The sequence below is a fragment of the Camelus ferus genome, chromosome 5, assembly GCF_009834535.1.
Source record: "Camelus ferus isolate YT-003-E chromosome 5, BCGSAC_Cfer_1.0, whole genome shotgun sequence".
Classification (NCBI taxonomy): domain Eukaryota; kingdom Metazoa; phylum Chordata; class Mammalia; order Artiodactyla; family Camelidae; genus Camelus; species Camelus ferus.
The window spans coordinates 40,960,763-40,983,708 of NC_045700.1; the positions used below are offsets into that span (position 1 = coordinate 40,960,763).

At 37.5% G+C, this 22,946-nt stretch overlaps 1 long non-coding RNA gene across 1 annotated transcript; it reads left to right on the forward strand.

Moving 5' to 3' along the window:
- Nucleotides 1–5,179: 5,179 nt before the first annotated feature.
- On the forward strand, nucleotides 5,180–20,285 carry LOC116663645. The gene is made up of 4 exons (XR_004319904.1): nucleotides 5,180–5,444; nucleotides 7,519–7,524; nucleotides 16,398–16,402; nucleotides 20,276–20,285. It is a non-coding gene; the product is annotated as an uncharacterized LOC116663645 (long non-coding RNA).
- Nucleotides 20,286–22,946: the final 2,661 nt, after the last annotated feature.

Consider the following 22,946-nt stretch of genomic DNA (forward strand, 5'->3'; position numbering starts at 1 on the left):
CAATTACTTGATGTTCTTATACTGAAAAAAATTTTATTTCCTTCTTTGATCTAGGAGGTGGGGCAGGGAGGACAGTTACTGGGTAATAACTTTGTACCAGGAATTAGTCCTACATTATCTCATTTAGTCTCCACAAAACCCCTGTGTAACCTTTCAGGTGAGGACATCTCAATAAATAGCTCAAAAATGTACAGTTAATAGAGCTGTAATGTAAAAGCAGGTCTGTCAGGCCCAGAAACCCATCTTCTATAAACTATATCATGCTGTCGAAGCTATAAAATCATTTTGCCTTGAGTCCAAGGATGAATAATTTGGCATCTTGAGCCTGTCTTTAGGCATTCATTGACAATTTTTATTTTCACAGTTTCTATTCCATTCATATAATGATAACATATAGAAAAGTTAAGCAATAAGGTTTTTCTCACACATAAATCTTACAATATCTTCAAATACATTAAAACAAAAATTGTTAATTTTGTTTCATATAAAGATTTCTTTAAATATAAGGTGCTATGGAACAATGTCATACCACAAAGCTAACACACTGATTTATATAATCAAAACATTGAGGATTGCAGGATTCTCTAGATAACTTGGGAGAATAAAAGAGGGTACAAAACTATTGCAACACAGTGCTCCATTTAACAATACGAGCATGAATTGTTCACTTAGGTACATTAAGTATAATTTAAGTATAACAAGGATAAAAAAATAGATTGTTAAAATTTTGATATAATTGCAAACTGTAATTGTAAATTTTAATGCAATATTTAAAAACATAAAATTCTCCAAAGTAGTGCTTCATAATATTTAACGGTATAATTTTATCAGTTTAATTATAACTAGCAAAATGGAAATAAAATATCTTCAAATTGATATTTTAATATTAAAAATTTATCTCTTAAGTAATACATAAACTTTAGTTGAAAATGAAATACTTAGAAAGACTTTGGGACCAATGATTCTTAACTAAATCCATCTCGATAAAAGCAAAAACGTGAAGTGAGAAGACACAATAAAATTCATTAATATAAAAAATAAAATTGTGAGTTTATAATTGAATCATAGTAGAGCCCATACAAACACAATAGACATATGGAATTGCAGCGTCTGGATTTCATTTAAGGAATCATTCTAGAAGTAGATAATATAAAACCATTCAATGAAAAGGGAGGCCAAAACAAAAACCCTCATGCAAAAATGTATTTTAAAATGTCTCAGTAAGTTTTCAAAATAACTTTTCATTTTTAAGGTTTGTAAAAAGCAAAAGTCCTGGGACAGACAGCCTGTCAGTTTATTTTATGGAATTTGACCTTTTGTAGAATGACAGAGCATAATGAACTAGACCAACTAGTTTTGCCAATCTTACTGTTTTAACAGCATTTAAACACTGCCATAATTTCAATAATGTCCCAGACTGCACACAAGTAGATGACTTTGTAAAGAACTGAAAATTGTATTACTTTTACAATATTTTGCTTAAATACAGTAATGGCAATGATGTTGTAGCACCCTTTGCTTTTCAGTGTTTTTACCAAATATTGAGCAGTTTCCAAAGAACATTTATTGAATACATGCAATATATAAAGAATCACAGTGCAGTGAACAACTATCTACACACTATCTACTTAAAGAGAAAGAATGTTACTCTGTCAAGTCCTACTCCTTCTCAACTTTGAATTTTGTGTTCATTACTCTCCTGTGTTTCTTTAGTTTTTCCACATAAGCTTTTATGCCTAAATAAAATACTGGTTAATCTTGTACATTTTTAACTTTATATATTATGGAAATGTATGTGTAATATTCTGCTACTTGATTTTCTTGTTATGTAGACAAGATTTGTACATATTTTTGCATGTAGCTGTAATTAATTTCCACAAGTATCAATAGGTTTATCCATTCTGCTCCTGATGAACATTTGAAAAATCTCCAGGTGCATATGTGAGAGAAAAAGAGATCATAAACAGTGCTGCTAAAACATTCTTATACTTGCCTTCTGGTGGGTGCGAAAGAGATTCTCTTGGATAAACATCTAGAAGTGAAATTGCTGGGTTATAGAAAATTTACCAGATAATGCCCAATTGTTTTTTGAAGTAGTTATATAATGCATCCTTATGGTTTTGATGGCATGCTCCCTCACTGAGCTGTATGTGATATATGTAGATCACTTATACATGTAATTATACATCACTCTTTATCATGTATATTACTTCTTTTCTGAAGATAATTTTATATATTAGAAACCTAAATAGCAGTGTTAGTGCGGCTTTTTCAAGGAACCAAGAATTGTGAAAGATGTGGTTGATTGGGAATTTTTGTTATTTGTTGCCAGGAGACAGAATATTGCGGAAAAAATGGGAAGAATGTTTTAGTTATGTCTTAACAGATGGAAAAACAAATGTATTTATCTTTCACTTGCCTTCTCTTACACTCCTGATGTCTTCGTTTCTGGGCCTGAAAAGGCGTTCACTCCATTCTCAGTCTTGGTCTTCAGTCTAAGGAAGTGCAAGGGCTGATAGCTGACATTCAAAATAATGTGTTAGACAAGACACCAGTTTCAGGGATGGAGGAAAAGTTGTGCTTCTTTAGCCATAACGCCTAAAAATCATCAGAATGGGGACACTGGAAAGGATTTCAATATCTTTTTGTCTCCTCCATAACTTTTTGTACTTTTTTTTTTCCTCTTGTAACAGTTCTGCACTTTAAGTTGAAGAGGGTTCATTCACTGCCCAACTGGGTATAATTCATATACTCTAAAAGTTTAGACTTCACTTAACTAAAATCCTCTGGGTACAACACCACCAGAAGCACATGCTTCTCACTTATATCTAATAAGTTTTCTTTAATCAGTGCGGGCCTATAAAAACGTGTTGTTCTTTAGAAGGAACATTTTGTAAAATGCCAAAAAAAAGATTTTCTTTTCTACTCTCTTTGTGTCAACATTCTACTTTTCAAAGCTTCCTAATGTTAGAAGTACTCCAAATTATTTAAATTATAGTCAAGTAAATGGTAACATTATCTTGAAAATTCCTTGAGTGGTACCCTCCCAGCTCTTGTGCTCAGTTGATTAACATATGTGTCCTTGATGGTCTCCTGAAGTAGGACAAAAAAGCTGCAAAACCCCATTTTGCAATGAAGGTACAATGGCTTAGATTTTTCATGAGGTGTTCATTCCGATGGGGCAGTGCACTCACTGGTATGCTGTAATAAATACTGAATGAGTAACCAGAGTTATTTATAAGAAATCATTGCAGTTAACCTAATGAGGAATAACTGGACATTAAATACCACGATAAGAAACGTATCACAGGTCTCTACAAAAATTAAATGGAGAATGGCAGAAAGTTTTTGAGATTTCCAAGTGAAATATATATGGGCCCTAAATTATGTGGTAAGTGTTATTGTTTGGTTGATGGAGGGCTACTCAGTGCGGAGATGCTTTCTAATCTATGATCCAAAATTTCAACGCAAACTTATCAGCCATTAAAAAAATCAAACCTCTTAAGCTCAGATAATAATGATATTAAGAGTGAATAGTAATGAATGCTTATTATGTCTACTAAGCATTTCACATACCTTATTTCATTTAATTTGCACAAAAGCCCTATGAGGTAGGTAATAATATTACTATGCTACAGGTGAGGAAACTGAGACTTTGAAGATTATGTAAATTACCCAAAGTTACAAAGCTTTTGAGCAACAGAGTGAGGATTCAGCCCATGCTGACTGTTACAGAAGTGTGTGTCCTTAATCACACTGTGTAATTCTGAATACTCTAATAATATATGTTTTCCATTAGCAGCTTCCTTCTCACAGTTATGAACTCTGATGATCCAAATATGTGGTGTATACACTTATGTCTGAAGGAAATGCCAACTTTATGGGGAGTTGACACAAGGACTCATTCACTATCCCTCTCCCCAAGGAGCTTACAATGTCGATGAGGGGATAAAATGTGAACACAAATACGTACAATCAAAAGCAAAATATGGCAAGTGCTGTAAGAGACATACACAGAGGGGATGCACAGAGGAAAGAAATTCTGTTGGCTAGAGGGACAAGAAGCATCTTTGTAAAGCAGGTGATAGGAATCTTTTAAGGAGAGATAAAGTAGGAAGTCAGGATTTTGCTCAAAGCAGACCCTGCAGCTAAAAGCTTAAGGCATTTGTAGGCACACCTTTTCTATTTCAACCTGGTTGGACTAGGACGGGCTATTTATAAAGAAGATCCTAAATGCTGAGGTGAAGCATTTGTGCTCAGTTTTTGGACAAAGGAGAGGCATTGAAGGTTTGAAGCAAGAAGGGTATCATTCATTCAGCAAGAAGGGTATCATTCATTCAACAAATACTTAAGGAGTGTCAGTTTGTTCCAGGCTCTGTGCTAGATGCTGGGGTGAACGAGACCAGTCATTTCCTGCCATCATAGCTCCCTCAATGAGGGAAAAAAGGCTAGTTTTCACTGTCACTGAGAAAGTGATGACTGTGAACAAAACAGGAGCAAAGGCTCTGAGTAGAAAAGAACTTTAATGCTTTGGTTTGTATTTTCTCTATTACCTTTTTTGAAAAGAAATGGTTTGTTTTAAAAGAATTTTAGATTCTATTAAAATTTATTTTAAAATAGTATTATGTAAGGATCGTTTTCTGTTTTTAAAAAGTGCTTACATAACGGATCTGAACTTCACTGAGTATATTCACAGATATGCAAAACATTTTCTTAATAATGGTTTCTAGTAAAGGGTTTTTGTTTTGTTTTGTTTTGTTTTTTGAGAACCACCACTGTTAAAATTGCTGTTCGATCATTTAAATGGTATCATTCCATGTTGGAACTCTGTGGGATAAATTTCAGAAAGACTAAAGCTGCTTTTTGCAGGTAGGTTACTTGCACAATACGAACTGCTACTGTGACTTAGTAGATACACATGTTGAAGGGATGTCTTTGGAACTTCTCAATTTGACTCTGATGCCCCTGAATACAGCGAATCACAAGGTTCCATTTGAGTTGAAAAATTTTGTAACGGCCAAATAAGTATTCCAAATACAGGAAAGTCAGTTTAAAAAGAGGTCAACAGGAAAGGTATGTAAACTGACTGCCCAACGATGATCAAACACCTCCATGAAAAAATTTTATGGTTAGATCTACTTGTATTAAAAGTTTTTGTAGGCCTAGACATGTAAAACTCAGATATTTTTGAAGCTGAAAAAGTAAAGAAGATTACTGGCTTTATCGTGAGGTAATAATGTCTCAGGAGAAAACAGCAGTAAGGCAAGCACTCCAAAACAAGCAAACTGATACGCGGTGGTGGCGGTGAGGGAGGATTCGTTAGGAATAAGAAGTCGGATTGCAGCCAGGCTCTGAAGAAATTTAAATGGAATATAGGGATGCTTCGCTTCCCTTCAGCATCTCAACACGTGATACTGACGAATGTGGAGACAGCTGGTAAAACTGTATGTGTTAGTTGCCAACATTATATAACTAATATTTACTATAAAAAAACTCCCCCAAATATTTTTCTTTTGTCATCAGATAGTCATACATCTAGAATTCTTTGTTTATGTTTTGAAATGTATATTTTTTTCTTTCTCCTTTCTGGATCAAAATATAAAGTTTTATATTGCCTACTATATCTACTTTAAGAATAGTCTAAATATTGAAGATTTTATTGGCTCAACTAAATCTTACATTTATGAGGGAAAGAGCTCCTCAGGAAAACTTTTTTTTCATTGTTGCCATGCCAATTTTTCACTCCCCTGTTTACTTGTCCTGAAATTTCACAGCAGCAGAAATTCTACCATACATTATACGTTTGTTTGGTATCTATTGAGAATATCTTTGGTTCCAATTTATCAGAAATACGTGATTAATAGTGACTTAACAAATAGAGGTTTATTTTCTCATGTAACAAGCCTTGAAGTAGGTGGTCGCTGCCTTTGGCTTAGTTACTCGGCAGTATAGTCGATAACTTGCTTCCCTATTTCTCTGCGCTACTGTCTTTGGCATGTTGATTTTTCTTCCCCTGGTTGTCATTCGAGGGTTACAAAAGGTCACCCCTGGCCAGCAATACGTGCATGCTCCAGCCAGGACAGGCTGCAGAGAGGGGCTCCCAGCAACTTGTGTTTTTTTGTCAGAAAGGTAAAACTTCCCCAGAAGCCCCCTTAACAATGTCTTACATCTCAAGGACACTGCAAGTTCCAAAGAGGGCTGGGAAAGCAGGAAACAAGAGTCTCATGACTTAGACCCTTGTGAGACATCTATGTACCCAGGGATGGGTACATAGACATTTCAAAGAAAATTATAAATTCTGCCAGCCAAGAAGATGGGTGAATGGAGGTTTGGTAGGGAGCAAAAAGGGTCTGTCTAAATGCCCTAGGTCATTTGGAACAATGTAAAATTCTTAGAAGACTGGGATTGTGTCTATTCCCTTCCTTCTGTGTAGGACGTAGATCATAACAAAAATAGTTGACACTAAATCCTGTATTGGATATAGAGATATATGATACAGATACATAGACTATATTCTATATACTTGGGCAGCACCCCCAGATTTCACTCAGCTGAACTCTCAGGAGAGGTACTCAACAAAAGGACAGGATAAAAAATATATATGTAGTCTTAGCTCAGGCTGTTATAACAAAATACTATAATGGCTTAAATACAGCAGATATTTATTCCTCACAGTTCTGGAGGCAGGAGGTCCAAGACAAAGGTGCTGCTGGATTTAGTTCCTGGAGCGCATTTCCTGCCTTGCATTCTTGCCTTCTTGCTGTGTCTTCTGTAATGGAAACGGAGAGCTCGGGTCTCTCTTCATTTCCTTGTAAGGACCCTAATTCCAACTTAAGGGCCCAATTTCGTGACCTCATCTAATTACCTTCCAAAGGCCCTACCTCCAAATACCATTACCTTGGAGGTTAGGGCTCAACATAAGAATTTTGTGGGAGGTATGTAAACATTCAATCCATAATATATACTTATATATGCAATATACACATATAAAGATATATAATATTAGACGTATTTGTAGATTTGGGTCCCAAGTCTCCAAGTACTTATTAAAATCCCTATGACCAACAAAACTGTAGCTGAAAAATACTAACATTAAACCTGAGATTTAAAAATATATATATATATATAATACAGATCCAAGCTGAACTAAAATGTCATGTAATTTATACAATAACATCAGCCTTTTACCTGATGTCTATTATGTATTTGCAATATAACATATTTTACTTTATTTAATCCTGCTGAGTGATCACTGATCTCATTTTAAGGATTAGGTACTGAGAACATGGCACGTTTAAGTAACTTGTTCAAGGTCCCCCCAGTCATAAGCAATGGATCTGAAGTTTGGTCTCTTTTTTCCCCAAAGCCAGGCTTGTACATAGTACACACCCCACCACATGCTTCCTTCATTGACTGGATGAAAGCTCTCCTCGTTTTATAATGTTGCTATGTTTTACCCCGTTTCATTTCTAGCTTTCTCACCAGTGATTTAGGTAAATAGATGGTAGATGCAAATAGGATCAGGTTATAGAGAGATGATAAAGTTGTGATAGATCAGAGTATTAAGAGACCATGTTAAGAGTGAGGGATGAGTGAAAGCGTGAAACAAGAGCAAAGAGAAAAACTGAGGCTAATGAAGGGACCAAACAGAGAAGGGGAGAGGGAAGGGAGTGAATGCTGCCTGGCGTTTCTCTGGGCTGTGGACAGGCGGAATGGCAGTATCCTACTCCATGTCCCTGCTCTCTCTGATCACTGGCCAAGCGTGTGGCTTGGCCTTGTACATCTGCCAGTTAGCAGGGTTCTGGGAGCGGCCCATGCTAGCGACTGAATTACACTTTCCCGAGCTATTCTTGTGTTCTAAGCCTCCCATGAAAGTCTTTTATGGTTAATCTCAAACCACATAAATATTTAGCTCTCCTTTTAGTTACATTCCAGGAGCCTGTTCTCAAACAAGCATAAGTTAATACTCTAAATTTCAGTAACCACAAACTGATATTAATCTGCCCAAATGTCACTGTGTTCCTCCTCTTCAAGTGTGTTCAAAGCATGGATGTGCAAAAGGCCTTGCCCATCTCACAGCTCCTGTTACCCTACTGTTCATGTGGCACAGACTCTGGGATATGGACAGGAGCTTAAGGTCCTAACTACTCAGCCAGTACTTCAATCCACCTCTCCCTGCCTCCACCCCGCCACCTTTTTAAAACATCCTTCAAAGTTGTTTTTTATAGTTGAATACTTCCAGCCCAGGAAATGCTCTACTTCTTCAAGTAGTCCTTTCCATCTTTGGACAATTCTGACTTCTAGAGACTGCTTTCTTATTTTGCCAGTCAGGAAAAGTGAGGTATTCCACAGTAATAAAAGTGACTTTTTTTTTTTTTTTTTTAAACAGCAGAAGCTTATTTTTTGCTTATGCTGTGTGCCGACCACAGGTCAGCTTGACTCTGCCCCACATCAGTTTCCATCTGGGACATGGCAGACCTCGTGGTAGGGGAAAAGAGATCATGGAGCATCCCATGCTGGACCTTGAAGTCTCCACATTTTATGAGCCATCCCAGGTCATGTGGAATCCTCCCCCAGGGAAGGGCAAGGCAGGGAGAGAGACATGCCAGAGAAAGGCAGCAAATATTTTGAATAATAATGCAGTCTACCACATATTTATTGAGTCAAAATCCTTTTCCTACTAACATCTAACCTGTGGTCCTTGCTCATTGCCTTTCCTTTCTACCAATTCTACAAACGTTAGAAAACTGCAGCCATGGTTTCTTTGATCTGTCTCCTTCTAGTCTAACTGGCTCCAATTCCTTCATCAGCCTGTTCCCCATATAGAGTGGTCTCACCTAACATCCTCTTCAGAGCCTATTCAACCATCTTGGGTCCCCTGGTGAGAAAATTGTTGGTTTATGCTGCAAAGGAGAGCATCCCCTGACACACACCCCTTTGGGAAGATGGCTTTTGGCTGGTGCTGAGCATTCTTAGAAAACAACAGTAACAACAACAACAACAACAACAACAACAACAACAACAAAAACTTGCCTTAAACAATATCTTGTCTAGTGGCCCTCCAATTTTTCCATCAGCTCAGACCCTTAAGCTTTTCATGAACTTCCAGACCTTTTGGCTATTATTCTTCAGAATGTGGAGATCTTTGAGTACCTCTAGAGAGCAGATGTCACATTCCTGACTATATTTCGTTAACTTAGCTATTTGAAGACTGTAATTGGAAAAAAAAAAAAAAAGTTGCATTGGAAAGATTGCCCAAACCTCCTACTGTTGCACAGGACTGCTTCAGAATGTGGGCTGTGGAAACAACTGATCTTAGATCAAGACTGACGCCACTGAACACTACCTGTGTGACCTTGGGCAAGTTATTTAACCCTCAGCTTTGATTTCTTCATCTAAAGAGATAGAGGTAATAATAGTTTTCTTCTGCTTGTGGTTGCTGAGAGGACTAAATGGCGCAACAGTGGGGCTCAGTGACTATCTTCTCTCGTTACCACACTGGGGTCCTAGCACTCAGACTTATCTCTGCTGTCACCCAAGATCCCCTAGCATCCCCTAAGCTCACTACATATACCTTCCTCTTCTCTCCAAGATGTGCTTCCGGCCTCTTGAAACCTCTCATGCCCAAGTTGGCGTTCTCCAAGCCTTACCAGTATCTCTCCAAGTGCCGGCCAAGAAGAAGCTGCACTAGAATCAGCCGGCGGATCACTGAGCCCTATTTCAGACGTACCGACAGAATTAGATTACGGAACTGGTGTGTCTGCATTTCAACAAGCTCTAGGTTAGGGTTGTTAAAGATAAAATACACAATTTCCAATTAAATTTGAAGTTCAGATAAACAATGAATAATTTTTTTTTTTAGTATAAGTGTGTCCCATGCAATATTTGGGACATATTTACACCAAAAAGATTATTCATTATTTAACTGAAATTTAAAATTAACTGCATATTCTGTATGTTTAATGCCTAATCTGGCAAACCTATCCCAGGAATTCTGATGCTTACTAAATTTGAGGACCACTGGTTTAAGAAATTTGGCAAAAATGTCAAATTTAACTTTGTAAGTTCTCCTTTATGGGGACCAAAAAAAAAAAGAAAAAAGAAAAAAAAAGCCCACAGAAATAACTGAGGTATCCCACAAGTCCCCAAAACAAATATGCAGAAGAGCAAGGGTGCAGTTTTTCCCTTCTTCATACTAGGTTAGCTTTTGTTCCAGCAGCCACAAGAGCAAAAGTAAACAACCCAGCAGCTGGAGAAGACTAGCCACATGTTTATTTCTCTCATATTATTCTGTACGTAGCTTTGGGTTGGCCTTTAACTGTCTCCTCATTCTCTCTCTGTCTCTCTCTCCTTTTTTTTTTGCTTTTTTTTCCCTCTAACATCCCCATGCTGCTGGCCATTACCAGCTCCTCCTCTACTGGGCACTTCCTCTTTTGCTCTTCTAGAAGTCATCTCGGGTGCATCTTCCTCCGTCTGCCCCAACTTTCCAAATATCAGAATACTTCACCGCATAGCCACCTCTCCTTCTAATACTCAGTCTGGTCTCTCTCGATTTCAGCCCCCTGATGGGAACTTCCTAACTCACGGCCCATTCTCTTTAATGTATAATAGAGCAATGCATTGTGTTTGTATGGTTTGTCTGTATTTACAAAGTCCTTAAAGTAAACATTATCTTAGTTGATTTTCACAATAACCCCATAATCTAGGAAGATGAAGCACTGAGATTCAAAGAGTTTAAGAGAAGCTGGGACAGTAGTCTGAGGTTTTTAATTCCTGGGCCAAGACCCTCTTCATTCAGCCATTGCCTCATTTCAGGTTATTATACTTACGTATTGCTCGTTGGTCATTTTATGAGACTAACTACCTACCTACAGTGCTAACAAGACATCTTTGGTCATTTTAGGATAGTGATTAAAGCACAGCCATGTGACCTTGGACACGTGTTTTTTGTTTGTTTATTTTTAACTTCTCTACGCCTCCATTTCCTCACTTGTAAACTTAGGTTAACAGTAGTGCCCACATCATGGGGCACTTGATTTAATGAGATGATCCAAGTCTTAGCACAGTGGCTATATGTTGTAAGCACTTAGGAAATATTAGCCATTATTAAAACTATCCTTTGGGCTTCTTCCTCGCCAGGCTCAGTTCTTCTCAGTGTTGTCTTTCAGTAAACAGAGACAGAAAATGGGAAATTTAGACTAAAACTAGCAAAAAGAGAAGTATCCATGGCTCAGCAAGGAAGTAATGATGATCTATGCCAAATTTTCTCCCCGTGATTACTTCCTCTTTCATAGTCCCCTACTCCCTGATTTCTCACAATTTAGGTTTATATACAGTGAAAAAAACAGCCCTTCTAAACCAGGCTTGGCAGTCTGGAGAGTAACTGATTGAAATATCAGGGTCTTTAGTCAAGAGCAGGAACTAGAGTGTAATACCAAGAAGATTAATTTTAATTACTCACATCTTGTCTAACTTCCACATTTATACTAGCCTCCTTCAGTTTTCTTTTGTTCCACAATAATTATGGTATCTAATACCAGCTGTCTGGAGCCACAATATTATTGCTATGTTCATCTTTTTTTCCCTATGAGGACCCTTATATGGTAATAAGCAACATGATATTTTAAGATCCCCAGTGGATGAGATAGAGTGCCCCATACACGGGTGACCTCAAAGCACTTTTTTCCACTGCATCTTTTAGGACTATTTTCTTCAGAAAATACTCAGGCAATACTGCTGTGAATAATGGGAAATATGTGGTGGGTTTTGTGCAATAATGCATGTCAAACTATTGAATAAGGGGAAAAAAACTATCTAGACCAGGAAGCCTCAAGTTAGGGTCACTGTTCAGAGCAGAGAATTTCTCTTTTTATGACTGGATCAGCACTTGTATCATTGTTGCCTTTGTTTTTAGGCGCGGCACACAACTATCCCAAAGAAAAACCAACGACATGCTTAAGGCACAGCAGAGCAGGCTCCTCCAACATTTTTTTTGAAGGAATTTGATATTTGATCTTTTTTGGGAAGCCTAAAAAAGTGGGAAGAATTGGAATCTTACAAGACTTTGTTATGCTTATTTTTGGTTTAGAGTTTGTTCTTTTTTTTGAGTTTTTTTTTTTTTTTTTTTTGAGGGGCAGGCAATTAAGTTTATCTATTTTTTAATGGAGTTTCTGGGGATTGAACCCAGGACCTTGTGCATGCTAAGCACACACTCTCCCACTGTGCTACACCTTCCCCCTCAGTTTGATTCTGTTTCGAACTCTAGTTTTAGAAAGATAGAGGATAGGTGGACATTGTAATCTTGTTTTTGTTTAGAAGCTCTAAATGTCTTAATCAAATTTAGATTACGACTGCACAGGGACTGCTTGTCTTTGGCCAATGAGTTGTGTATCGTGATCACTTTACTCCGCTGTCTGGAGAATGTTGATTCTTTTTTTCTTCTAAGATATGCAACTTGTCAGTTTCATTGTTCCTTTACATCTAACAGGTTGTATTATACTCAAGTATTCTAAATAGGCTCTCTCAAGGAAACTGCCTCAGAAACCTCCAGTGACCCCGGTGTCCGGTTTTGCATGACACAAGGAAGTAGAACATACCTGGGGCTGAGGCTTGTTCTTTCTCTGCTGACTGAGATCCTAACACTCTGGTGAAGCCCATTTTATTTGCTGTCTTGTTCAACAGATAGTCCAATTCTACAAATATTGAGTGAGTAAGTACCATGGGAAAGACATTCATTCAACAAACATTTTCAACTTTTCCTCTGTATCGTGCATAGTGAGATTTACCTAAAGAAAAAGAAGAGAAAGAGATAAAGAAGAAAAAGTGGAGGAGGAGAGGGTGGGAGGAGGAAGAAGAAGAAACTTTTCAAGGACCTTTACACCTTCCTGGGGAGAAGACATGTAAACATAACGGGAACACAATTCATGTGTTGCCTCCATGTACGGAGCGTGAGAGGGGACAGATCCTTGAAGGACTAACAGGGTGCTACTATAAGAAAGGAAAATGGATGATAAGCAGGCAAAAACTACTGCTGAAAACTACAAACTGATGCAAGAGTCATGTTCTGGGGAAAGGCAGGACTTTTATTTGAGTTGAAGCAGAGGCAGTGGAAAATGTATGGATTCTTGCAGTTAAATATAATTTTGTTCCTTTTTTGGCCAGCTAGCTGTGTGACCCGGAACCAGCTGTTTTGCCACTCTGAGCCTTATCTCCAAACCAGGAGTTGTGATGCCTAGCTCTAAGTGTAAATGTAAACATCACTGAAGCCTCTAGTCAGTCTCAAATAGTGGCCCAGACTGTCTGGTGCCAACACCTAGCATTAAAATTGGGCAAGATACTGAACCTGTCATTGCCTCAGTTTCCTCATCTGAAAATAGAAATGCTAATGATAGCAAACCTACCTCCCATAGTTTCCGTGAGAATTAAATACATTAATTATGTAAAGTGCCTGAAAGAGTGCCTACACAAGGTAAGCCCTATGATCATTTGCTATTATTACCAAGTGTTTAATGATGCACTGTGAGCCATTAAATTAGCATATTGCCTGGATGGCAGATGCCCAGTAAGTTTTTTTTTTTATTATTTTTATTAAATATAGAGCACTGTGCTAAACGTTGTAAGAAATATAGACTTGTATTTTCAGGGAAGACAAAGAAAGAAATGATAGCCTAGTTGTAAGTAATGTTCACAGGTAACCCTGATAAAGACAGTATGTGCTAATATTGCAAGAAAAACACATAGTAAAAGACTCACAGACATAGAAAACAAACTTATAAGAAAGAGGATGGGGAGGGATAAATTGGGAACTCAGGATTTGCAGATACTAACTACTATAGATAAAATAGATCAACAGCAAGGTCCTACTGTATATAGCACAGGGAACTATATTCAGTACCTTATAATAGCCTATAATGAAAAATAATATGAAAAGGAATATATATAACTGAATCACTATGCTGCACACCAGAAATCAACACAACATTTAATCGACTATACTTAATTTTAGAACAAAGAACACATTGTTTTTCTTCTTTTCTTTCTGTCCTTTATTATCATGGAGCTATTCCCTAGGGGCATGAGAGCCTAGAGGAAGGAATGGGTGTATTTTCCCACGTGAAAGGAAAAACAAGGGTCCTAAAATCAGCAATGCAAGGATAAGTAGGCTATTGCTGGATGGACTAATATAAGGAAGACATTCAAAGGCGTTGAAGCATGAGAGGGCTGTGTATGTTACAGAGAAAAGCAAATCATTCAAGGCAGATGGCTTGTAAGGTGTGAACATGGAGCCATCCCTTGACTGATGGAGATGCAAAGATGAACAAGACATGTAAGAAGTCTTTTTGGATGATTCATGCTGGAGATTGTTTCTGTTTTTCATGTTCTTTCTTCTTTGCCTTCCTCCTATCCTTTCTCCATTCCTTCTTCCTTTGAAACATCTTTATTAATACCTATAGTGTGCTAGAGAAATGTGTCTTCCCTTTTATCACTGCTTATGACATAGCTTTGTCATGTGAGGGGATATGATAAAGATTTTTCCAAGTTACAGTGAGGCCCCTGCTGCCCCTCCTTACCCCGCCCCTGCTGCCCCGCCTCCTTACCCTGCCCCGGCTTCCCCTCCGCAATGAGGCCCTTTCACTAAACGCCTTGGTTGTTGCAGTTATCTCCTCTCACTCCATGTCCCTGCTGGGCAGAGACAGTATGAAATTCTTTTTACAGTCCATTGGGCTTTATAAAAAGTAGGCAGGCAATAAATACTTGCAGCATTGAATTGAATTGCTTTCTGGAAGGTATCCTCTTCACAACTTGGTGACAAATTCTTTCAAGGAACTGAAAGTGGGGTGTTTCTTAAGGGAGTAAAAGCTCTCGGAGAGTCTTCTGTCTGGGTTAGCAGGATCTAGATGCTGGGTTTTTTAGGCTTTGAACATTCAAAACTGAGTGTTTTGTTGACGTTAACTCAATGCTCGTTACTGTTTCCATTTTATATAGTGAACTCCTTGGTTTCTCTTATTTTCATTGTGTAATTATTTAAGTGAAAAGTAAAATTTTGTCATGTCTACTAAACAGGGAGAATTTAAAAAGAGGTAGGGACATTGACCTAGCAATTCTACATCTAGAAGTTTCTCTTACTTACACACATATGCAAAGACATATATCTGAATGTTTATTGAAGCACTGCTTGTAGGAAATAAGAGAGAAGCAAGTAACAGCTCTCTGTCTTCCACAGATAACTGATTCGATAAATTATGGTACATCCATATAGTTAAATATTTTGCAGTCATCAGAAAGAATAATGTAAACCTAACTGGGATTGTTTGGAATGATCTCTGGGATATATGTTTAAATTAAAAAAAAAAATGAAAGAAGTAAAGAAAAACAAAACTGCAAAATAGGTATAAGGAAGAAAATTCCCATTTGTGAGACATATAAATATTTATCTCCTTGTATGTTTTATATATTATATGTGAGTGCTGTGTGTGCACAGAAAATTTCTGCAAAGATAAAAGTGCAGATAGTGATTACTTCTAGATAAGAATCTGGACTAGGCAGCAGGTGTATTTTTCATTAAACATTATTTAATTGAAGAAAGAAAATTAATGGAGAAAAGCCATTTTAGTACCTTGTTGGAGACTAAGTAACACAACCCTGATATGAATGTCCATATTAATAAGCTGTATTTCCCAGCCTTGGTTTTATTACAGGGGCATTTCCAAATAGCTCGAGAGGATTATTTTAAAGATCTCAAAATAAAGATAAATAGTAATTTAATTTTATATTAAAAGGAAACCTATTTTATACACTTTGGGGAAGAGAGAGAAGTTTTCCAAAAGGGATCAGTGCCCTAATGAACAATCCATTTGTGTTTCTGTGGACCTTTAAACTGAGTACAAACCAGCAAGAATTGTTCTTCCAGACTACACTGTAAAATTGCTTTAATTTTCCTGTATTCAAAGGTCAAAAACCCAGAGAGCCTATTGCTCTTCATTTCAGCTCATGCAAGTACTATTTCTCCTTGCTCTGGAACACAGTTGGCTCTCGGGGAAAGAGGCCAACTTTTCAGTTTCTGCTTTTCATGGTTTCTGTCCTCCCCTGGGCTCCAGTGCAGGTCACTCACACAGATAAGCATTATGCCCAGAATAAAACTGGCTTTGTTTATCTGGACTAATAAATGAATGGAACCAGTTATTTTCATTGGCTTGGTCTGGAAGGAAACCAAACTAATTTCCACAGACCTTAAATTGGACCTAAACCAAGCTTCTTGTCCTCATTAGTAGTAAGAGCAATAACGATGAACCCAAGTATAAAAGTTAGAAATCTTGCGAATAGTACTGCACATTTACTGGCCAGGAGGGAGATTTGGCTTAAACTAGGACTGACGCTGGGGCTCTGAAAGCTCTGAGAAGAGGTACGTCATTTTCATTTCAGGAGGTGTAAGGTTGGCAGGTCAATGGAACCTTGCTTTGTGTTCTAGAGGCTCCAGTTTCCTTGTGGCCAATTATCCTAATCAAGTTATTCGGCCTTATGCTGATGAGCAGAAAATATTTGTGTGGTATCATCAGAACTTTCGTACAGATCTCTGTTTTACTTTGGAAACTCTTAAAACACAGTTGCATTTCCAAGTTTCCTGACAAGTCGGCATACTTTATTTCCCAATTCACTAATGGAACAGTGAGATCTCAGCTTCCACTATGCACGTAAAATAAGTGTTTTTAATCAGTGATCTTCAGTCAGCTGATGAAAGTAGTCACTGCCTCTGTCCAAAGGGCAGTGCTGTCCCCAGTTACAATTCATGGCTGGCCTTTTAATGATATTCCCAGTGCTGCCCCTAAATATAGTTCCATAAAAATAGATAAAAGTATTATCTTGCTCAAAGATAGGGAAGATTTCTTAGAGTTGCTTCCAGGACTATTGTTTTATGATTTGAAAGTTGTTTATTTATTTTCCCCAATAGTTAATTTAGATATATTAAGAATGGAATAAACTCTTACTGGAAGGATTTATAAAGAACTTAAATCATAATTTCCCATAGTATGTATTTTTAAATAAAAATCATATATTCTTTCTGTGATTAAAAAGTAATGCCTATTTGTTGTAAAACAAAGCAGACAACTCATTAAAATGTAAAAAGAAAAAGAATCCATCCATATTCCCAAGCACCCAAAGAAAACTGCTATGAACATTTTCACATACATCCTTCCAGACATTTATATGGATAGATATTAGATACACACATTATGACAAAATGGGGTCATACTATACTCTTTCTTTTTTTATTTTTTATTGAAATGCCATCAGTTACAATGTGTCAATTTCTTACAGCACAATGTCTCAGTCATGCATACACACACACACACACACATATTTGTTTTTTGTGTATTTCTCACTAAAGGTTTTTTACAAGATATTGAACATAGTTCCCTGTGCTATACAGCAGAAACTTTTAAAAAATCTATTTTTATATATAGTGGCTAACATTTGTAAATCTCAAACTCCGGAATTTATCCCTTCCCACCCCCTTTCCCCAGTAACCATAAGATTGTTTACTATGTCTGTGAGTCTGTTTCTGTTTTGTAGATGAGTTCATAGTATCCTTTTTTCTTTTCTAAGATTCTACATATGAGTGATATCATATGGTATTTTTCTTTCTCTTTCTGGCTTAGTTCTCTAGAATGATGATCTCCAGGTCCATCCATGTTGCTGCAAATGGCATTATTTTATTCTCTTTTTAATGGCTGAGTAGTATTCCATTGTATAAATATACCACAACTTCTGTATCCAGTCATCTGTCGATGGACATTTATGTTGCTTCCATGTCTTGGCTATTGTATATGGGGTCATACTATACTCATTCAATTAACAATATACTTTGAGCTGTTTAAGATATATAGATAGGTAGATGATTAAATAGGTATATAGATAGATAGACCATCTCTACCTCACTGTTTATAATGCTGCAAAGTACAAGAATTCTGTTATACCTATTTCACCAACCCACTATGAATGAATATCTAAGTAATTTCAATTCACTTTTAAATAACTCAAATGTCCATGTGTGTTTGTCTGATATCTCTTTAGGTTTTATTCCTAAAGCTACTGATTATGAATATTTTAAAGTTTGAAGTGTACTCTCAATTTACCCTCCAAATATGTTAAAACCCAATAGCATGGTTTTAATATCATTAAGAGGTAGTTTCTACTTCATAGGAAAGTTATCTGGAAAGAGCCTTTGGGAGACAGGAGGTGGTGAGAAGGGAAGGAACACTAAGATGAAGATGACGCTAGATGTATTTCTTAAAGAAGAAAAATCATCTTTGAGAAGACAGAAAAATGAGTATAGTTTGGAGGTTTTTGGTTTTTGTCTAATAATGAAAAAGGTATGTGTTACATGAAGTCAGGCACCAATTCAAAGAGTTGCTGAGAGAACAGTCTTGTGAGCCAATAAGTTACTCAAAGGAGAGAAACCCAAAAATTTTAGCTTGAATGAGCTGGAATGTTACTATTTTGTTCTGGAGATCGGACAAGATACCAAGAGATCTTGCCTAAATCTATTTTCAAATATAATATTCCCAGTTTTTCAATGGGCCATAAAAACAAGCCCCCCTTTTCTTTTTAAGAATTTTTTTCTCTTTTTTGGGGGGGAGATAATTAGGTTTATTTATTAGTTTAAAAAAAATTTTTAATGGAGGTACTGGGAATTGAACCCAGGACCTTGCGCATGCTGAGCTCTACACCCCCCCCATCCCCCTTTCTTATTACACTTAGGAAATGCATTTTCTTCTTTTTCCCTCACACATCTTCAGTTTGAACGAGAAGATGCTGCGTTAATTAACAAATGTCCTCCTGGAGAAAATAGAAATAGAAGTTCTAATTTTGAAAATTTTCCAAAGTGAATTAAGATACTTCTTGAACTTCAAATATTTAAATCTAGGTGTGTTTATTAAATGGCTAAAACCACAGAGGTTATTAGTTTTGCAAAACAATGTCTCAGCAAATCCATGAAATAGAAAAATGTGTCCTTCTGGATACTATGTTTCCATCTTTCTACTCTTCCTCAGGTGTCCATCCTCATCAAATGACATCGCTTTGCCCCTGCAGACCTTTCCTTCCCTAGTCCAGCTTGGTCCCTTCAAGGCAGGACATTTAGGTGGGATCATATTTAACTTAAGTCTCTACACCCACTGAATGCTTGAGTTATTGACTTCGTTTCCTTAGGGCACACCTAAATGGTGGTCACGTATCTGATGAACTCCTTTCAAAACTAATGAGTGATGGTAGTCAGTGTGTTATTACTCCAGATAACAAAAGCAATTTAAGAGCGGCCGTAAATGCCTCAATGGAAAGAAAATCTGTTATGTAGAGGGATTTTAGGTTTTCTGCAACAGGATGTTTTTGGGTCAACATTTAAATGTTGCCAAATAAGGCAACAGCTCCTGGTTTCTAGTCACAATTATAGGCACTGGTGGAGAGATACTGACAGATATTATTTCAGCAGAACTTTGATTTTATTTAATTTTAAATTTTAACAGATTAATATACATGTGCATACTTTTTAAAAAGTACAACAGCACTTAAGGCTGTTAATAAAACGAGCCCACCCCTGCTCCATTATCCCACTTAAAAAGCAGGGATTTCAACACTAGATTTGTTTATAACGTTGACTGAAGAAAAATGCACAACCTAACGTTGTGAGTTATGTTTTATTCGAGCATCTTACTAAAGAGTATAGCTCAGGAGACAGCCTCTCAGATAGCTCTGGGGAACTTTTCTGAAGAGGTAAGGGAGGAGCCAGGATACATAGTTTTTACTGAAAAGCAAACAAATAAACATGTAGTCGAACATCAGAAGATTACTGCTAATCACAAAAACCCAGACATCTCAGGTTAATGATTTTACTGCTTCTCTATGTATAGGAAGATGCAAGGGTCTGGGCTCATTGAAATTATTCCTTAGATATGCATCTTAACTATTTAGGGCCAGTGTCCTGTTTATCTCCTTCATGTATCCTCTCAGGGCGCATTGTTAGGGGCGGCTGCAGTGACTGATGGCTGGATGGCAGGCAACATTCTTTGCTTACTGAAATGGCAGGTGACATTCTTAGTCTACCCTAATGTGTATCCCCCAATTTTTCAACTACTGCTCACTGTTCTGACTTTTCAATTGGAGATATCCTTATTGGCTGATTTCCCTGCATTTAAAATGAAGATCAAGGGGTCTAACTCATCCCTCCCACCACACACCACAAATACAGGTCCCTCTTTCCGTCTTCCCACTGAATTAGCACACTTCTGGGTTACTTTGTGTTTCCTGTGTAGATTCCTAACTGCAGGCATCACAGCTGAACCGCACCATGTGTTGTCACTTACATTTCCTGTATCAGTTTTTGTTTTCCCTGGACTTTAACAGAGTCCTGCACTATTGTGTTTCATACATACCCATCATTCACACACCCTCACATTTTTGGATGCTGCTGTTAAACTCCTAGTAAAATCAGACCCATTAAATGACCCATCAGGACTACTTTTTTCATGGAGACAGCCTTCCTGGAGCCATCTGTCCTTCCACGCTCCAGGCCTGCTGTAGTCTTGGAAATTTCCTCTGCCCTATATCCGGGGCATTCCCATCTATTCTCATTTGCAGTCTACTCCTTATCGTTTGGATTTCATGTCGTCCTTTTTTAAATTTACTCCCTCATTTTGAAGCAGCAAAGTGGCTTGAGAAGTAAATGTGCTGAGAGGCTGCACGTCAGAAAATACCTTTATTGTGTCCTCAGGTCTGGTTGTGGCTTGGCACGGTACAGCGTTCACGGTTGGAAGTCATTTCCCCTTAGAATGGTGAAGGCAGAGCTCCAACTGGAACAGGGCCCATGCTGCTGTTGAGAAGTCCAGTGGAATCTGTTCCCGGTTCTAAATCCTCACCCTGAGAGCTGGTTTTTCTCTCTGGAAAATGTGTAAGGTCTTTTCTTTATCTCTGGCTCTTTGATGATGAGCCTTGATGTGGCTCTTTCTTCACTCATTGGGCTTAAGATAGACCCTTGAGAGGTCCTTTTCATCTGAAAACTGTGTCCTTCAGCTCCAAACATTTATTTTTTCACTTTTTTGATAATGTTGTCACCTGTGTTTTTTCTCTTCCCTGTTTAGAGGACTCATTAAGGGGCTATGAAGCCTCTAATTTTCTTGTCTCTTTATTTTCCATCTCTGCTTTTTATTCACATGTCTGAAAGATTTTCTCAAAATTTGTGTTTCAATCTCTCTGTTTTTATTTGTACCATTATATTCTTTCTAATTAAAAAAAACTTTTTTTTTCCTGAATGTTCCTTGTCAATAGCATTCATTTCTTGTTTCTTGAGTGCAAAAATCTACTTTTGTCTCTAAAGATATTATGTCCAGAGACTTCTCCTTTTGCTCCATGAATGGCTTCTGGTATATGATATAATGGTTATGAGTTTAGACTCTGCAGCCAGTACCGCCATTGACTATGACCAATGACCTTGGGCAAGTTACGAGATCTCTGTTTATCAGTTTTCTCACTAAAATAGAAGTAATAAGAGTACTCATTGCATAGAGTTGTTGGGAAGTACAAACGAGATTAATTTGTATTAAGCACTTAGAACAGTACCTTTGTTTGTTTGTTTGTTTGTTTGTTTTACTGTTTTGCTTTGTTTTAGTCTTTATCTTTTGTGTCATGCATGTCCCTCCACTACCTGGTGATCCTTGGCTGTGTGTTCATATTTAAGAATGAGAAACCAAAAAGCTGATTGGAAGTTCTTTGTGTGCTTTGGGTCCCTCAACTGCCATGTTGAGAATCTGATTCCCTGAAGCTGTCGTGCTGCAGAGACCACATAAAGGTAGAGAGAGTGCCAACTGTCAGAATCAGCACATGCAACCACATGAGATACCCCGAGTGACAACCACCTTGCTGAGTCCAGTTAACCTCCCAAACCATGAGGAGTCATAAAAATAATAAATGATTGCTGTTGATTTATGCCACTAAGTCATGCAATAGCTTACATAAGTTTTACACTAGAGAAATGATAATATAGGAGAATAGGCTGTGGAACGAGCAAAGGCCCCACCTTAGATCATGTGACCTGTAAGTTTCAATTAGTTGTTCAGAAACAGCCTCCAAATCTCTGTTTTTTGGAAGTCTACTAGACGACATCCTTGTTTGAGTCTCTCTAGACATTAAAATGGTTTATTTCTCTGTTCAGTTCAAAATATGTCATAGAATCATGACAGGGGGTGATATAAGAGGAGATGCCCCTCAAAGGCATAATAATCACTAATTTTCTACATATTGAGATAATGCATAATAATAAACCACCTACAACATACACAGAGCAGTTGTAACCCAGATTAGCAACACTCTTTTTCTCTTTGCATCTCATCATTTCTCTCCCTCATCTAAATTCATTCCTGTGCCAGAAACAGGATTTCAGGAGATTCCTTTGCAAACTCAAAACAGTACTTAAAATTAAGGAGAAAGAAAGTGAGATGAGAATGCCAGAGAAATCTCAGAAGCTAAAATAATCCTTTGAAAAGAGATGCCCACAAACATGAGGCTCGACTTTTAGATGCAGATAATTCAGCATCGAATGATGTGCAACATAGTTGCTAGGAATATATTTGTTTAAGTAGTGGTGCAGTTATTACCCTGTGAAGAGGGCTTTTGGACTTTGACCATGCTGACAGAGACCTTGTGTCTAAAACACATCTTTCAAGTCAATAGATATTGTTTACATTTCACTGCTCATTTTATTTCCACACTGAGAACGAGATTAGGCTTCCCCTAAAGAAGGCATTGCTACTAGGATGGGTAAAAGCAGAGAGGAGTCAAGGAGATCTCATTGGGGAGGAGGTAACCGAGCATCCAAATTGAAACGCTTAAATTTGAACAGCTGTAAACCATGAAATCAGCCATCCACATTGTAACTGTCAAATTCAGCTATGCTT